This window comes from Rattus norvegicus, chromosome 2, assembly GCF_036323735.1.
Source record: "Rattus norvegicus strain BN/NHsdMcwi chromosome 2, GRCr8, whole genome shotgun sequence".
Classification (NCBI taxonomy): Eukaryota; Metazoa; Chordata; class Mammalia; order Rodentia; family Muridae; genus Rattus; species Rattus norvegicus.
This window is the reverse complement of record NC_086020.1, coordinates 181,191,864-181,208,892: the sequence shown is the minus strand read 5'-3', so window position 1 is coordinate 181,208,892 and position 17,029 is coordinate 181,191,864. Positions and strand designations below refer to the sequence as shown.

General features: G+C 41.8%; 1 pseudogene; it reads right to left on the bottom strand.

Moving 5' to 3' along the window:
* Positions 1-14,296: 14,296 nt before the first annotated feature.
* Positions 14,297-15,638, bottom strand: Shmt2-ps1 (serine hydroxymethyltransferase 2, pseudogene 1; annotated as a pseudogene).
* Between the last annotated feature and the right edge of the window lie 1,391 nt (positions 15,639-17,029).

The following is a 17,029-nucleotide window of genomic DNA, read 5'->3' as shown; positions in this document are numbered from 1 at the left end:
GTCCCCCCACTTCCATACAGTTCCTTCCCTCATTTTTCCCCTTTCCTTCTCTGAGAGGGTGGAGGCCACCCCACCCTGGCATATCAATCTTTGCAGGAGCATCCTCTCCCACTGAGGCCAGACAAGGCAGCCCAATTAGGGGAACAGGAGCCACAGATAGGCAACAGCTTTAGGGACAGCCCCTGTTCTAGTCATTGGGGGGACCACTTGAAGACCAAGTTACACATCTGTTTATGTGTAGAGTCTAGGTCCAGCCCATGTATGCTCTTTGGTTGGTGGTTCAGTTCCTGGGAAAGGGTCCGGGTCAGTTGACTCTGTTGGTCTTCCCCTGGGTTTTTATCTCCTCTGGGGCCCTCCATCCTTCCCCCAACTCTTGCATAAGACTCCCCGAGTTCCATCTAATGATTGATTATGGGTCTCTGTTTCAGTCAGGCTGTGTGGAACCTCTCAGAAGACAGTTATGCCAGGCTCTTGTCTGCAAGCATAACAATCATTAATAGTGTCAGGGATTGGTGCTTGCTCTTGGGATGGCCCTCAAGTTGGGCCACGTATTGATTGGCCATTCTCTTAGTCTCTATCCCATCTTTGTAGCTGTGTTTATTGTAGACAGGACAACTTTTGGGTTGAAAGTTTTGTGGGTAGGTTATGGTCTTTATCCCTCTACAGGGGGTCCTGCCAGGCTACAGGAGGTGGCACTTCAGATCCATATTCCCACTTCTAGGAGTCTTAGCTAAAGGCACCCCCATAGACTCCTGGGAGCATCTCCCATCCAATGTCTGTGATATTTCCTAGAGATGCCCACCATCTCCCCACCCTGCCAGCTTCAGCTTTCCATTTGTTCTCCTGGCCCTCTGGTCTTCCCTCCTTTCTCTCTCCACACTTGATCCTGAACACCCCCCATTTCCCTCTCCTCCTTTCTTCCACCAGTTCTCACACTCCATCTGCCTCCTCTAAATATTTTATTCTCTTGTCTAAATGAGATTCAAGTATCCTCACTTGGGCCTTCCTTTTTGTGGAGCTTCTTTGGTTCTGTGAAGTATATCGTGAGTATCCCACATTCTATGGCTAATATCCACTGTGATGGTTTGCATGTGCTTGGCCCAGGGAGTGGCACTATTAGAAGGTATGGCCTTGTTGGAGGAAGTGTGTCACTGTGAGGGTGGGCTTGGGCTTGGAGACCCTCCTCCTAACTGCCTGAGGATGCCCAGTTTGTTCCTGGCTTCTTCAGATGAAGGTGTATAACTCTCAGTTCTGCCTGTATCATGTCTGCCTGGGTGATGCCATGCTCCTTCCTTGATGATACTGGACTGAACTCTGAACCTGTAAGCCAGCCCCAATTAAATGATGTGCTTCAAAAGACTTGCCTTGGTCATGGTGTCAGTTCATAGCAGTAAAACCATAACTAAGACATCCACTTATAAGTGAGTACTTACCATGGATGTCTTTTTGGTTCTGAGTTACCTCATTCGGGGTGATATTTTCTGGTTCCATCCATTTGAAAAAAATCATGATGTCCTTGTTTTTAATAGTTGAGTATATTCCATTGTGTAAATGAACCACATTTTGTGTTTCAGTTCTTCAGTTGAGGGGCATTTGGGTTGTTTCCAGTTTCTGTCTTTTGCAGATAAAACTGCTATGAACATAGTGGAGCAAGTGTCCTTGTGGAATGGTGGAGTGTCTTTTGTGTTTATGCCCAGGAGTGGTACCGCTGGGTTTTGAGGTACAGCTATTCCCAGTGTTCTGAGAAACTGCCAGCTTGGTTTCCAGAGGGGTTGTACAAGTTTGCACTCCCCTCAGTAATGGAAGAGTGTTTTTCTTACTCCACATCCTCACCAGCACATGCTGTTCCTTGCATTTTTTGATTGCCATTCTAATAATGTAAGATGGAATCTCAGGGCCATGTTTTGATTTGCATTTCCCTGATGACTAAGGATGTTGAACATTTATTTAAGTGCTCCTTGGCCACTCTAAATTCCTGTGTTGAGAATTCTCTGTTTATATCTGTACCTTATTTTTAAAATATTGGGTTATTTGGTTTGTTGGTGACTAACTTCTTGAGTTCTTTACATATTTTTGATATTAGCCCTCTATCAAATGTAGGGTTAGTGAAGATCTTTTTCCAAGCTGCAGACTGTTGTATTATCTTAAGAGTTTCACAACCAGTGTTATAGCTGAGCCATCTCACCAGCCCTCTTCTTTTTTTGATTATTGTTGTTATATATGTATGTATACGCATGTATATATGCATACACAATGCAACCTGATTAGTCTGTTTTTGTTAGTATGTATGTGGTTTCAAGACTGACCAATCTACATTGTACAAGCAATAAGGAGGCTCATCCCTGGGAAAGGCTAATTTTATTTTCCAAGCAACCATTAGCTTCCTGTACTTTTTTGACTATGGGTGGAACCTATGAAATGTTTTCCCTTCCATGTTTAACATGTCCATAACCATAAAATAAAGTTAGTGTGTGTGTTGGGTGGTGGTGGTGGGGTTCCAAAGGAAAATGACTGCAGAACAATGTAACTTAGCAATGTATCACTTGGTTGCTGCTTTGTGTTGAGGGGGCTGCTACTGCTGGAGGTAGTACATATTTGGGACCCAGGACTGGGATGACTTGAATTGCATCTGACTTGAAACCTCTTTCCTGTGCCCTCTAGCCTCTATGGTTCCAGAACACTATGTTTATATTTCTTGGCATGACTGAAGACCTGACATTACAGCAGGTCTTAATTCCTATCATCTATCTATCTATCTATCTATCTATCTATCTATCTATCTATCTATCTATCTATCATGTATCTATTTATCTGTTTACCTTGATTCTTATTCTTGTTTTTCCTTAATTCTGGTTACATGCATACATATTTTTGTTCCTTCTGTGGTTGAAATTGTTCTTTTCTGTAGAGTTGCTAAGAGGTCTTCTCTGCCTGTTCAGTTGCTGAAACTGTAAATTTATTGCTCAGAAAGCCTGAATCTTTTTTGTTTGTTTTCTTTAGAAGAGTTCTCAAAGGCTCTTGTAATTGCCAGATTCCATGTCTTTCAAACACCTGTGGACTTGAATAAAATTCATCAATGTTAGCAGAATCCAATGAGTGTGTCCTCTATCATTATGAATTATTTGAGGAAAAAAGATCTCTTTAATAATATTGCAAATGGCAGAGGCTAGCTCAAAAAACCACCAAAATGGAAGGTTTAAAATTCTAAAATTTAGAGATCTTCCTGGTTGCAGCCGCCACGCAGAGCTCGTAGGCAGCACCCCACGAGCAAACTTGAGCCTCGGGACCACAGGTAAGACCAACTTTTCTGCTGCAAGAGACCTGCCTGGTGAACTCAGGACACACAGAGGCAAAATTCCTCTAGGACCGGGCACTTCCTGTGTTTACTGGGAGTCCCAAACCCGCGGATCCCAGCCCGCAGCAGCTCTCTGCTCCCAAACCCCATGGGAGAGAGACCTCACCGCCTGGTCAGGTGGGCACTCTTGAGGCTGCAGAGCGGAAGAGACCACCAACACTGCCCACCCTTGCCCACATCCCTGGCCCAAGAGGAAAATGTATACGGCCTCTGGGTTCCCGTGGGGGAGGGCCCAGGAGCGGCAGGACCCCTGCGCCTGAGATACTACCGGAACCTGAAGGGACGGACCAGATAAACAGTTCTCTGTACCCAAATCCCGTGGGAGGGAGAGCTAAACCTACAGAGAGGCAGACACGCCTGGGAAACCAGAAGAGACTGCACTTTGCACACATTTCTGACACCAGAGGAAAACACCAAACGCCATCTGGAACCCTGGTGCATGGAAGCTCCCGGAAACGGCGGCGCAGATCTTCCTGGTGGCAGCCACCGCGCAGAGCTTGTAGGCAGCCCCCCACGAGCAAACTTGAGCCTCGGGACCACAGGTAAGACCAACTTTTCTGCTGCAAGAGACCTGTCTGGTGAACACCAGACAGAGGCCCACAGGAACAGCTGAAGGCATGTAGATAGGAAAAACTACACACCTGAAAGTAGAACACTCTGTCCCCATAACTGGCTGAAAGAAAACAGGAAAACAGGTCTACAGCACTCCTGACACACAGGCTTATAGGACAGTCTAGCCACTGTCAGAAATAGCAGAACAAAGTAACACTAGAGATAATCTGATGGCGAGAGGCAAGCACAGGAACCCAAGCAACAGAAACCAAGACTACATGGCATCATCGGAGCCCAATTCTCCCACCAAAGCAAACACGGAATATCCAAACACACCAGAAAAGCAAGATCTAGTTTCAAAATCATATTTGATCATGATGCTGGAGGACTTCAAGAAAGACGTGAAGAACTCCCTTAGAGAACAAGTAGAAGCCTACAGAGAGGAATCGCAAAAATCCCTGAAAGAATTCCAGGAAATCATAAATAAACAAGTAGAAGCCCATAGAGAGGAGTCACAAAAATCCCTGAAAGAATTGCAGGAAAACACAATCAAACAGTTGAAGGAATTAAAAATGGAAATAGAAGAAATCAAGAAAGAACACATGGAAACAACCTTGGATATAGAAAACCAAAAGAAGAGACAAGGAGCTGTAGATACAAGCTTCACCAACAGAATACAAGAGATGGAAGAGAGAATCTCAGGAGCAGAAGATTCCATAGAAATCATTGACTCAACTGTCAAAGATAATGTAAAGCAGAAAAAGCTACTGGTCCAAAACATACAGGAAATCCAGGACTCAATGAGAAGATCAAACCTAAGGATAATAGGTATAGAAGAGAGTGAAGACTCCCAGCTCAAAGGACCAGTAAATATCTTCAACAAAATCATAGAAGAAAACTTCCCTAACCTAAAAAAAGAGATACCTATAGGCATACAAGAACTCCAAATAGATTGGACCAGAAAAGAAACACCTCCCGTCACATAATAGTCAAAACACCAAATGCACAAAATAAAGAAAGAATCTTAAAAGCAGTAAGGGAAAAAGGTCAAGTAACATATAAATGCAGACCTATCAGAATCACACCAGACTTCTCGCCAGAAACTATGAAAGCCAGAAGATCCTGGACAGATGTCATACAGACCCTAAGAGAACACAAATGCCAGCCCAGGTTACTGTATCCTGCAAAACTCTCAATTAACATAGATGGAGAAACCAAGATATTCCATGACAAAACCAAATTTACACAATATCTTTCTATAAATCCAGCACTACAAGGATAATAAATGGTAAAGCCCAACATAAGGAGGCAAGCTATACCCTAGAAGAAGCAAGAAACTAATCGCCTTGGCAACAAAACAAAGAGAAGAAAAGGACACAAACATAACCTCACATCCAAATATGAATACAACAGGAAGCAATAATCACTATTCCTTAATATTTCTCAACACCAATGGCCTCAACTCCCCAATAAAAAGACATAGATTAACAAACTGGATACGCAATGAGGACCCTGCATTCTGCTGCCTACAGGAAACACACCTCAGAGACAAAGACAGACACTACCTCAGAGTGAAAGGCTGTAAAACAACTTTCCAAGAAAATGGTCAGAAGAAGCAAGCTGGAGTAGCCATTCTAATATCAAATAAAATCAATTTTCAACTAAAAGTCATCAAAAAAGATAAGGAAGGACACTTCATATTCATCAAAGGAAAAATCCACCAAGATGAACTTTCAATCCTAAATATCTATGTCCCAAATACAAGGGCACCTACATACGTAAAAGAAACCTTACTAAAGCTCAAAACACACATTGCACCTCACACAATAGTAGTAGGAGACTTCAACACCCACTCTCATCAATGGACAGATCATGGAAACAGAAATTAAACAGAGACGTAGACAGACTAAGACAAGTCATGATCCAAATGGACTTAACAGATATTTATAGAACATTCTACCCTAAAGCAAAAGGATATACCTTCTTCTCAGCTCCTCATGGTAGTTTCTCCAAAACTGACCATATAATTGGTCAAAAAACGGGCCTCAACAGGTACAGAAAGATAGAAATAATCCCATGCGTGCTATCGGACCACCACGGCCTAAAACTGGTCTTCAATAACAATAAGGGAAGAATGCCCACATATACGTGGAAATTGAACAATGCTCTACTCAATGATAACCTGGTCAAGAAAGAAATAAAGAAAGAAATTAAAGACTTTTTAGAATTTAATGAAAATGAAGGTTCATCATACCCAAACTTATGGGACACAATGAAAGCTGTGCTAAGAGGAAAACTCATAGCTCTGAGTGCCTGCAGAAAGAAACAGGAAAGAGCATATGTCAGCAGCTTGACAGCACACCTAAAATCTCTAGAACAAAAAGAAGCAAACACATCCAGGAGGAGTAGAAGGCAGGAAATAATCAAACTCAGAGCAGAAATCAACCAAGTAGAAACAAAAAGGACCATAGAAAGAATCAACAGAACCAAAAGTTGGTTCTTTGAGAAAATCAACAAGATAGATAAACCCTTAGCCAGACTAACGAGAGGACACAGAGAGTGTGTCCAAATTAACAAAATCAGAAATGAAAAGGGAGACATAACTACAGATTCAGAGGAAATTCAAGAAATCATCAGATCTTACTACAAAAGCCTATATTCAACAAAACTTGAAAATCTGCAGGAAATGGACAATTTCCTAGACAGATACCAGGTATCGAAGTTAAATCAGGAACAGATAAACCAGTTAAACAACCCCATAACTCCTAAGGAAATAGAAGCAGTCATTAAAGGTCTCCCAACCAAAAAGAGCCCAGGTCCAGACGGGTTTAGTGCAGAATTCTATCAGACCTTCATAGAAGACCTAGTACCAATATTATCCAAACTATTCCACAAAATTGAAACAGATGGAGCACTACCGAATTCCTTCTATGAAGCCACAATTACTCTTATACCTAAACCACACAAAGACCCAACAAAGAAAGAGAACTTCAGACCAATTTCCCTTATGAATATCGACGAAAAATACTCAATAAAATTCTGGCAAACCGAATCCAAGAGCACATCAAAACAATCATCCACCATGACCAAGTAGGCTTCATCCCAGGCATGCAGGGATGGTTTAATATATGGAAAACCATCAACGTGATCCATTATATAAACAAACTGAAAGAACAAAACCACATGATCATTTCATTAGATGCTGAGAAAGCATTTGACAAAATTCAACACCCCTTCATGATAAAAGTCCTGGAAAGAATAGGAATTCAAGGCCTATACCTAAACATAGTAAAAGCCATATACAGCAAACCAGTTGCTAACATTAAACTAAATGGAGAGTAACTTGAAGCAATCCCACTAAAATCAGGGACTAGACAAGGCTGCCCACTCTCTCCCTACTTATTCAATATAGTTCTTGAAGTTCTAGCCAGAGCAATCAGACAACAAAAGGAGGTCAAGGGGATACAGATCGGAAAAGAAGAAGTCAAAATATCACTATTTGCAGATGATATGATAGTATATTTAAGTGATCCCAAAAGTTCCACCAGAGAACTACTAAAGCTGATAAACAACTTCAGCAAAGTGGCTGGGTATAAAATTAACTCAAATAAATCAGTTGCTTTCCTCTACACAAAAGAGAAACAAGCCGAGAAAGAAATTAGGGAAACGACACCCTTCATAATAGACCCAAATAATATAAAGTACCTCGGAGTGACTTTAACCAAGCAAGTAAAAGATTTGTACAATAAGACTTCAAGACTCTGAAGAAAGTAATTGAAGAAGTCCTCAGAAGATGGAAAGATCTCCCATGCTCATGGATTGGCAGGATTAATATAGTAAAAATGGCCATTTTACCAAAAGCGATCTACAGATTCAATGCAATCCCCATCAAAATACCAATCCAATTCTTCAAAGAGTTAGACAGAACAATGTGCAAATTCATCTGGAATAACAAAAAAACCCAGGATAGCTAAAACTATCCTCAACAATAAAAGGACTTCAGGGGGAATCACTATCCCTGAACTCAAGCAGTATTACAGAGCAATAGTGATAAAAACTTCATGGTATTGGTACAGAAACAGACAGATAGACCAGTGGAACAGAATTGAAGACCCAGAAATGAACCCACACACCTATGGGCACTTGATTTTTGACAAAGGAGCCAAAACCATCAAATGGAAAAAAGATAGCATTTTCAACAAATGGTGCTGGTTCAACTGGGGGTCAACAAGTAGAAGAATGCAGATCGATCCATGCTTATCACCCTGTACAAAGCTTAAGTCCAAGTGGATCAAGGACCTACACATCAAACCAGATACACTCAAACTAATAGAAGAAAAACTAGGGAAGCATCTGGAGCACATGGGCCCTGGAAAAAATTTCCTGAACAAAACACCAATGGCTTACGCTCTAAGATCAAGAATCGACAAATGGGATCTCATAAAACTTCAAAGCTTCTGTAAGGCAAAGGACACTGTCGTTAGCACAAAATGGCAACCAACAGATTGGGAAAAGATCTTTACTAATCCTACAACAGATAGAGGCCTTATATCCAAAATATACAAAGAACTCAAGAAATTAGACCGCAGGGAGACAAATAACCCTATTAAAAATGGGGCTCAGAGTTAAACAAAGAATTCACAGCTGAGGAATGCCGAATGGCTGAGAAACACCTAAAGAAATGTTCAACATCTTTAGTCATAAGGGAAATGCAAATCAAAACAACTCTGAGATTTCACCTCACACCAGTGAGAATGGCTAAGATCAAAAACTCAGGTGACAGCAGATGCTGGTGAGGATGTGGAGAAAGAGGAACACTCCTCCATTGTTGGTGGGATTGCAGACTGGTACAACCATTCTGGAAATCAGCCTGGAGGTTCCTCAGAAAATTGGACATTGAACTGCCTGAGGATCCAGCTATACCTCTCTTGGGCATATACCCAAAAGATGCCCCAACATATAAAAAAGACACGTGCTCCACTATGTTCATTGCAGCCTTATTTATAATAGCCAGAAGCTGGAAAGAACCCAGATGCCCTTCAACAGAGGAATGGATACAGAAAATGTGGTACATCTACACAATGGAATATTACTCAGCTATCAAAAACAATGACTTTATGAAATTCATAGGCAAATGGTTGGAACTGGAAAATATCATCCTGAGTGAGGTAACCCAATCACAGAAAAACACACATGGTATGCACTCATTGATAAGTGGCTATTAGCCCAAATGCTTGAATTACCCTATATGCCTAGAAGAAATGAAACTCAAGACGGATGATCAAAATGTGAATGCTTCACTCCTTCTTTAAAAGGGGAACAAGAATACCCTTGGCAGGGAATAGAGAGGCAAAGATTAAAACAGACACAGAAGGAACACCCATTCAGAGCCTGCCCCACATGTGGCCCATGCATATACAGTCATCCAATTAGACAAGATGGATGAAGCAAAGAAGTGCAGGCTGACAGGAGCCGGATGCAGATCTCTCCTGAGAGACACAGCCAGAATACAGCAAACACAGAGGCGTATGCCAGCAGCAAACCACTGAATTGAGAACAGGACCCCAGTTGAAGGAATCAGAGAAAGAACTGGAAGAGCTTGAAGGGACTCGAGACCCCATAGGTACAACAATGCCAAGCAACCAGAGCTACCAGGGACTAAGCCACTACCTAAAGACTAAACATGGACTGACCCTGAACTCTGACCTCATAGGTAGCAATAAATATCCTAGTAAGAGCACCAGTGGAAGGGGAAGCCCTAGGTCCTGCTAAGACTGAACCCCCAGTGAACTAGATTGTTGGGGGGAGGGTGGCAAGGGGGGGAGGAGGGGGAGGGGAACGCCCAAAAAGAAGGGGAGGGGGGAGGTGGAGGGGGATGTTTGTCCAGAAACCGGGAAAGGAAATAACACTCGAAATGTATATAAGAAATACTCAAGTTAATAAAAAAAAAGAAAGAAAAAAATTCTAAAATTTAAAATGGATTTGATAAGTGGTTCTCAACCTTTCTTATGCTGTGATCCTTTAATATAGTTCCTTATATTGTTTGCCTCACAGCCATAAAATTATTTTTATTACCTCTTCATAACTGTTATTTTGCTATTTTTATGAATTATAATACAAATATCTCATATGCAGTATATCTGAAATGCAACCTCTGTGAAAAGGTCATTTGAACCTAAAAGGGTCATGACCGCAGGTTGAGAACCACTGGATTAGATGATGTGATTGTGTTGATCAAAAAGCACCAACCCAATTACTCAGCTTTCCCTACAAGGTGAACTTGTTCTGAATTTAGTTGGGCTAATCTGCTAAAATTCTGATTATACAAATTCACACTTTATGATTTATTCTGCAGTTCTCTCTTCTGACAGCAGCCTATTAACCAACTGTCAAAGCTCAGAGAATCATAAATGCAAATGCGAGGAATCAAACTATGTAACAAATAAAACAAACTCCTAGAAAATCTAATTAGTTCCCTATGTGAATTAAAGAAAAGCTTTAGCATCCCCCTTACCTTCCAATGCACACACACACTTTTATTTTATGTGTCAGGGTATTTTATCTTTGCTTAACATGTATGCAGTGCTCATGGAGGCCAGAAGAGGGCATCAAATCCCCTGGGACTGAAGCTATAAACACTTGTGAGTCACCACATGGATACTAGGAATTGAACTTGGGTTCTCTGGAAGAGCAGCTAGTGCTCTTAACTGTTGAGACATTTCTATAGTTCCTTTGGTTATACTTTTGAATTTAGATTTAGTTCACAATTGAGAAGCTGCCACTGGCATAATCGCCCTCTGGCAGTGATGGGCTTCCACCTATAAAGAATGTTTCTAAGGGCTTGAGATACGATTGAGCAGTTAAAAACATATGTTGCTCTTGCAAAATTTGATTCCTAACACATACATGGAGGCTGATAACTATCTGTAACTATCGACTGTTTCTGTTTTTCATGGGTGCTAGATATGCATATGGTATATGGCATATATGCAAGCAAACACTTATATGTTTAAAAAAATAAAAGATATGCCACTGTATGAGTTCCTTTTATCAGACTAGTACTTTCAGGAGGTCCAATCAGAAAACAGAATCTTAGAAAAAAGAAGACAAAGAAATGGAGTAACCAAAGGATCAGAAGATAGCATCAATACCTGAAATGCATATCATCCTGTTGTTTATAGACAGTCTCTGTCAATTTTTGTTTTTGTTCTGATGGCATTATAGTTTAGGTGTTATTCTGAAAGAGGCCTCTATACATTACTGAAAGTATTTTTCCCATTATTTCTGTTTAATATCTTTACTTCCTTTTAAAATTAGTTCTTTGAGAACTAATGCTTTGTATGAAATATTTTAATTACTAGCTATTAGGTTAAAGGTGGAACTTCATGCCCATATCTCCTTTCCTTCCTGAGATTTGGTCTCATTTAGGTTTACACTGGTTTTTTACATTGTGTCACAACTGCTGTTAGTTCATATCTGTAGCTTTCCTCCTGGGTTCAGAAGCTACTTTCCTTCTAGTCATTCACTGCCTATGGCACTTACACTCTGCTTTCTCTTCCACAGTGGCTGCTGAGCCTTTGGAGAAGGGGGCATGGTATATATGTTCAATACTAGACATTCTCTAGTATCTTATTCTCTTATATTTTTGGTTGTGAGCCTAGCCTTTAAAGGCTGAGCCATATCTCCAGTCCAGTATCTTATGTAGGTCTCTGTGTTGATCTTGACCTACTGAAGACGGTGAACATCAAGTTTCTCTGGTGAACAATATATTGATATATGGGTATAATAAAAATGAGTTGGTTTAATAGTGTGTTCAATTTTTTCAGAATAATCATAGCAGGTTCTCTCCTACAGTCTATGACCTGCAATTTTTAAATCATTTTTGTAATTTAATACACGTATTTATTACATTTTAAATTTATATATGTGCACACATGTGTGCAAGTGCCCATCAGGGCCAGGGGAGAATTCCAGATTCCCTGAAGCTGGAGTTACAGGCGGGTGTGAGCCATCCAATGTGGTCCTTTGCAAAAGTAGAAAGCCATTTCTTCAGTCTCTGAACTAGTGTTTAAATTAGTTGTGCAAGAACACTAGTTTTAAATGGTCTCCATTTTTGTCTTTGGCATTTAATATTATCTTTTGTCAGATTAGGAATTGTTTTCTAGATTCTGGCAAGATGAGGCTCCATAAGTACTCTTTCTAAGCTGGAGTAGTCAATGTAGATTCTCCATTAGGAAAGATGGCAGGTTTGGAAGATTGGTCTCATGTAATTTAGGCTCCTTGGAAGTGACCAGATCTGTTAAATGTGTCAGGTCAAATGTGTTGTGTATATGTGTAGCTCCTTAAGTTGTCATTCTCAACTTGGTAGCACCCTGTACCATGCCCCAGAAACCCAATTATCTTACAGTAGGTGGGGTGTTCCATGTACCAGATGACTATTCCTTAAGCACATTTCCTGGAGGGGCTGAAAATTCCCGAGCATTGTTCTGGTTTAAGTCCTTTCAAAGCTTCTGCGTGTCAAATGCCTGAGTACTTCCATTAGGGGTTTGATTGTCTAGAACACTGCATGGAAGAAGCAGTGCCTCTGATTGTTGGAGCAGAGGTATCGCAGGGTCATAGGAACTAAAGTTTGGTTGCTATCCAAAGAGTGGTCTGCTGAAACAGTGTTGTTATAGCAATCTTAAAGACCTGAACTGTGTTTTATCAGTAAAACCAACCAACCAATAGCCAACAATGACAAAACCAAAATCAAGCAAAACAAGGACAACTTTGCCTCTAGGATCTAATTATCTTGATGAAGAGGCACACTTTCCAGCTTCCAATGAAAACAGACATCCTTACAAGAGGAAAGAATGACATAGTCCACATAAAGTCTGAATTCAACCAAAAATTTCTGGGAGGTTTAGATATTGGGAGAAATTCAACTGGGACTTCGTAGTTATTTTCCTGTTGTCAAAGAAGGGGCTGATACCAAGTGTTGAAACTAGTATGTTCTTCTCAAATCAAGGGGTGAATAGCCTGAAGGTCTTTTCATGGTCAACCTAAAGTGAGGAATCTCACAAAAGTGTATAGGAAAGGAGTTTATTTGAAGTAAGACTGAACATGGACATCCAGGGAACACTAATTCTGCTAGTCAAAAGTGTTCTGAAATGGTGCTCAAAACATCAGTTTTATGGATGGTTATACATTTTTTTTATTGACAGACAAGAATAGCATTGGTTAGGAAAGATGCAGTAAAGAGCATGAGCAAGAAATTTCCTACATTGTTTATGGCTGTAATGAAATCAGCACACCTGCAAGGAACTGCATAAAAATGCTTACTGATAAAGTTAAATAAACAACGGGACATAGTAATTCAAGAGATGTGACTGCTTTCCCATTGTCCATATCCATGGGGAATGATAAGAAGTCCAGACTTGACTGCTTTTCTTTGCTCACTCTCTCCCTTTCCTTTCCTCTTTCTTTTCCTTCTTCTGTCTTAGGGTCTTGATTGCTGTGATAAAAACACCATGACTAAAACACAAATTAGGGAGGAAAGGGTATATTTAACTTACACTTTCAGATCATAATCTATCATTGGCGGAAGTCAGGTCAGGAACTCAAATGGGCTAGAACCTGACAGCAAGAGATGATGTAGAGGCTGCAGAGGGGTGCTGCTTAGTGGTTTGCTTTCCATGCTCAACCTGCTTTCTTATAGAACACTGGACCACCACCTCAGGGATGGTACCATCCACCATGTACTGGACCATTCCCCATTGATTACTAATTGGGAACACACCTTACAGATGGATCTCATGACAATAATTTCTCAGCTGAGGATCTTTCATCTCAGATGACTCTAACTTGTGGCAACTTGACACACAAAACCAGCCAATAGACTTCCATTCCTTCTTTCTGTCAAAGGTTTATTTACAGTCAATCAGCCTTTGACAGTCCTTTTCACAGTATATTCTGGAAATATTCCTTCTAACAGATTCTTGATGGTTTAGCAATTAGTGAAAAATACTGACTGATAGATTCAATGTTGCACCTCATTTATTCTGGCCTTACCGTAGACATAAATGACTTTACCAGGAGACACTTCTGAAGATCTAACACTGGGATGGCTCCACTTTCCATTTCAATAAATATATATATGTAATACTTAACTTTTTAATTTTTTTTCAAAAACAAGTTGGATGTGTATTGAGTGCTTCTTGTAGATGTGGTTACAAATCAGAAATCTCAGTTACAAATTCTAGAGGGGAGTTTATGTCTGGCTCTTGAACTAAGTGGAAGGCCTTCCTTCCTCCACTAAAACCGGAAGAGATGAGTGACATCTCTTTTGTGGTTCTAGGAAGCGGGAAGAAAGATAACTTCTGGTCTGTGGGCTTTGACTGCCAGGTTTCCTCAATAATCATCAAATCCAGGCGTCTGGAAGCCCTTGGCAAATGGTTCCACCTGTTTCTGGAGGTTGGCCAAACGATGACTGGTTTTTGGGTCCTTGAGCAGGAAGAATTTGAAACCCTCAGGACAGGTGTTCTTGTTAGCTGTGATGGATGTTCCAGCACATGTTCGGTTTGTGGTCCATCTAGGCCCTTGGGCCACAGGTTTACAAACACCAGGTGGGTGTCAGTGCCACTAGACCCCAGCTAGTATCCTTGCTTGAGCAGGGCATCAATACTTGTAAAGAGTACTCCTGGAACATAGGGGTGCAGACCTGCTTGAAAGCCACAGCTACTGCAGCAACGGCATGGTGGTGGGGCCCCCCTGTAAGGATGGGAGCACAGCAAAGTTGATTCGGTCCTCAGAAGTCTAAGGGATCTCTTGGCCAGTCTTGGGGTCGACAGTCTGCACTCTATTCCAGTAAAAGATGAGTCCTGACCTGGTCCCTTGAAGAGTCTTGTTCGTTGTGGTGGTGACAATGTCTGCATACTTGAAAAGTGAAGGGTTCACCTTGGCAGCCACCAGGGCACTGATATGGACAATGTCTGCTGACAGGTGTGCCCTGACCTCATCACAGACCTCTCTCATGCGTGCATAGTCAATGAGGTGGGCATAGGCACTAGTGCCAGCTATGATGAGCCGTGGTGAAAAGAGCCAAGCAGTCAGCTCCAGCTGGTGGTAGTCAATGAGGACAGTTAGGAGATTGAGCTTACATGGCATAGACTCGAAGAAAATGGATGTGGTGGAGATCTGCTTGATATCGGACTTGTAGTGTGAGTGAGATGGCCCCCTTTGGACAGGTACAACCCTATGAGGCTGCAGAAAGGCAGTATAGGCAGCCAGAATGTCTGGGGATACTGAGTATGGCTGCACATTGACTGCCCATTGTGCAAGATCCAGGTCAAAGGCTTCAAAGGCCTGGTGCTGGTAGAGCAGCTCAATCTTGTCTACAACTTCTGCTCTTCCATAATATCTCTTTCTGGGGTAACCCTCTAAGTACTTGTTGTTCAGACAGTGCCCCAGGGCCTCCAGCACAGCTAGGCTGCAGAAGTTCTCTGAGGTGATGAGCTTTAGGCCATGACACTGTCTGTCCTTCTCCCTCTGCAGAAGCTCCCACATCTTATGGTCACTGTTTGACAAACTCTTCTGTCCTGTCCTGTCCTGTCCTGTCCTGTCCTGTCCTGTCCAGCCTCCAGCTGCTTCCCCAGAGTGCATCTGGGCCACCTTGCTGTGCTGAGTCCTGGCAGACCAGCTGACCACATCTCTGTAGAGGCCGAGTGGTCTGAAGCAAAGAGTAGGGTACCATCACTACAGGAGGACTAGTTGTTAATTCTGTATCAGTGTAGTACAGACTTTTATGTTTTTAAAATTTAAATTTAAATTATGGTCTCTCCAATTTGCTATAATATACTCATATGAAGTTTGGGACTCTGTTACCTTTCTGTCCAGTCAAGAAAGCTTCCAGAAGCTCCAGTAGTAGTTGAGGAACCAGGGTGGGGACCAACTTCTAGGTAAGGTCCAAAAACACTTAGAGAGTGCCACAACTTTTCACAAAGGTTTAAGCTAGTGGTTTTCTTTCTTTTTTAAAAAATTATTTTATTTATTTACATTTCAAATGTCCCCCTTCCAGGTCTTTCCTCAGCAATGCCAAACCCCATTCATTTCCCCTTTGCCTCTAAGAGGGTGATTCCCCCACCCACCTACCTACTCTTGGCTCACCCCTCCAGCATTCCCCTTCACTGCAGTAACAAGCCTCCGCAGGACCAGGCACGCCCCTTCCCATTGATGCCAGATACAGCAGTCATATGCTTCATGTATATTCTTCGGTTGGTGGTTTAGCCCTGGAGCCCTAAGTGGTCCCGCTAGAGTTGCAATCCCCTTCGGCTCCTCCAGTCCTTCCTCTAAGTCTTACATTGGGGTCCCTGACCTCAATCCAATGGTTGGCTGTAAGTATCTGCATCTGTCTCAGCTTCTGGAAGAGCTCAGAGTACCAGGCTTCTATCTGCAAGCACTTCCTGGCATCAGCAATAGTGTAGTGGTTTAAGGTTTGATGATGGGATGAATCGCAAGGTAGGTCAGTCTCTGGATGGCCTTTCCTTCAGTCTCTGCTTCATTTTTTGTCCCCATGTTTCCTTTAGACAGGAACAATTATGAGTTAAATTTTTGAGGTGGGTGGGTGTCCCCACCCTTCCACTGAGGCCATGTCCATCTACTGAGGTGGTCTCTTCAGTTTCTATCTCCCTGTTTATTGGGCTTTTTGACTAATGCCATACCCTTTGGGTCCTGGAGGGGCTCTCACATCCCTGGCACCTGGGACTTTCTAGTGGTTCCCCGTTTCCCACCCACTCCTCTGCTACTTACTTCTATTCATTCTACTGGCCCTCAAGACTTACCTTCTGTCTTTTCCTATATTTGACCCCCTTTTTTCCCTTTCCCTCTCCTCTCCCTGACACTCTCTGCCTCCTGCAATTATTTTGTTTCCACTTCTATGTGGGATTGAAGCATCTACACTTTGGCCTTACTTGTTGGTAAGCTTCATATGGTCTGTGAGTTGTATTGTGGTTATTCTGAGCTTTTGAGCTTGTCAGTGAGTACATACCGTGTATGTCCTTTCGTGTATGGGTTACCTCACTCAGGATTATATTTTCTACTTCCATTCATTTGCCTACAAAATTCGTGAAGTCATCATTTTTTAAT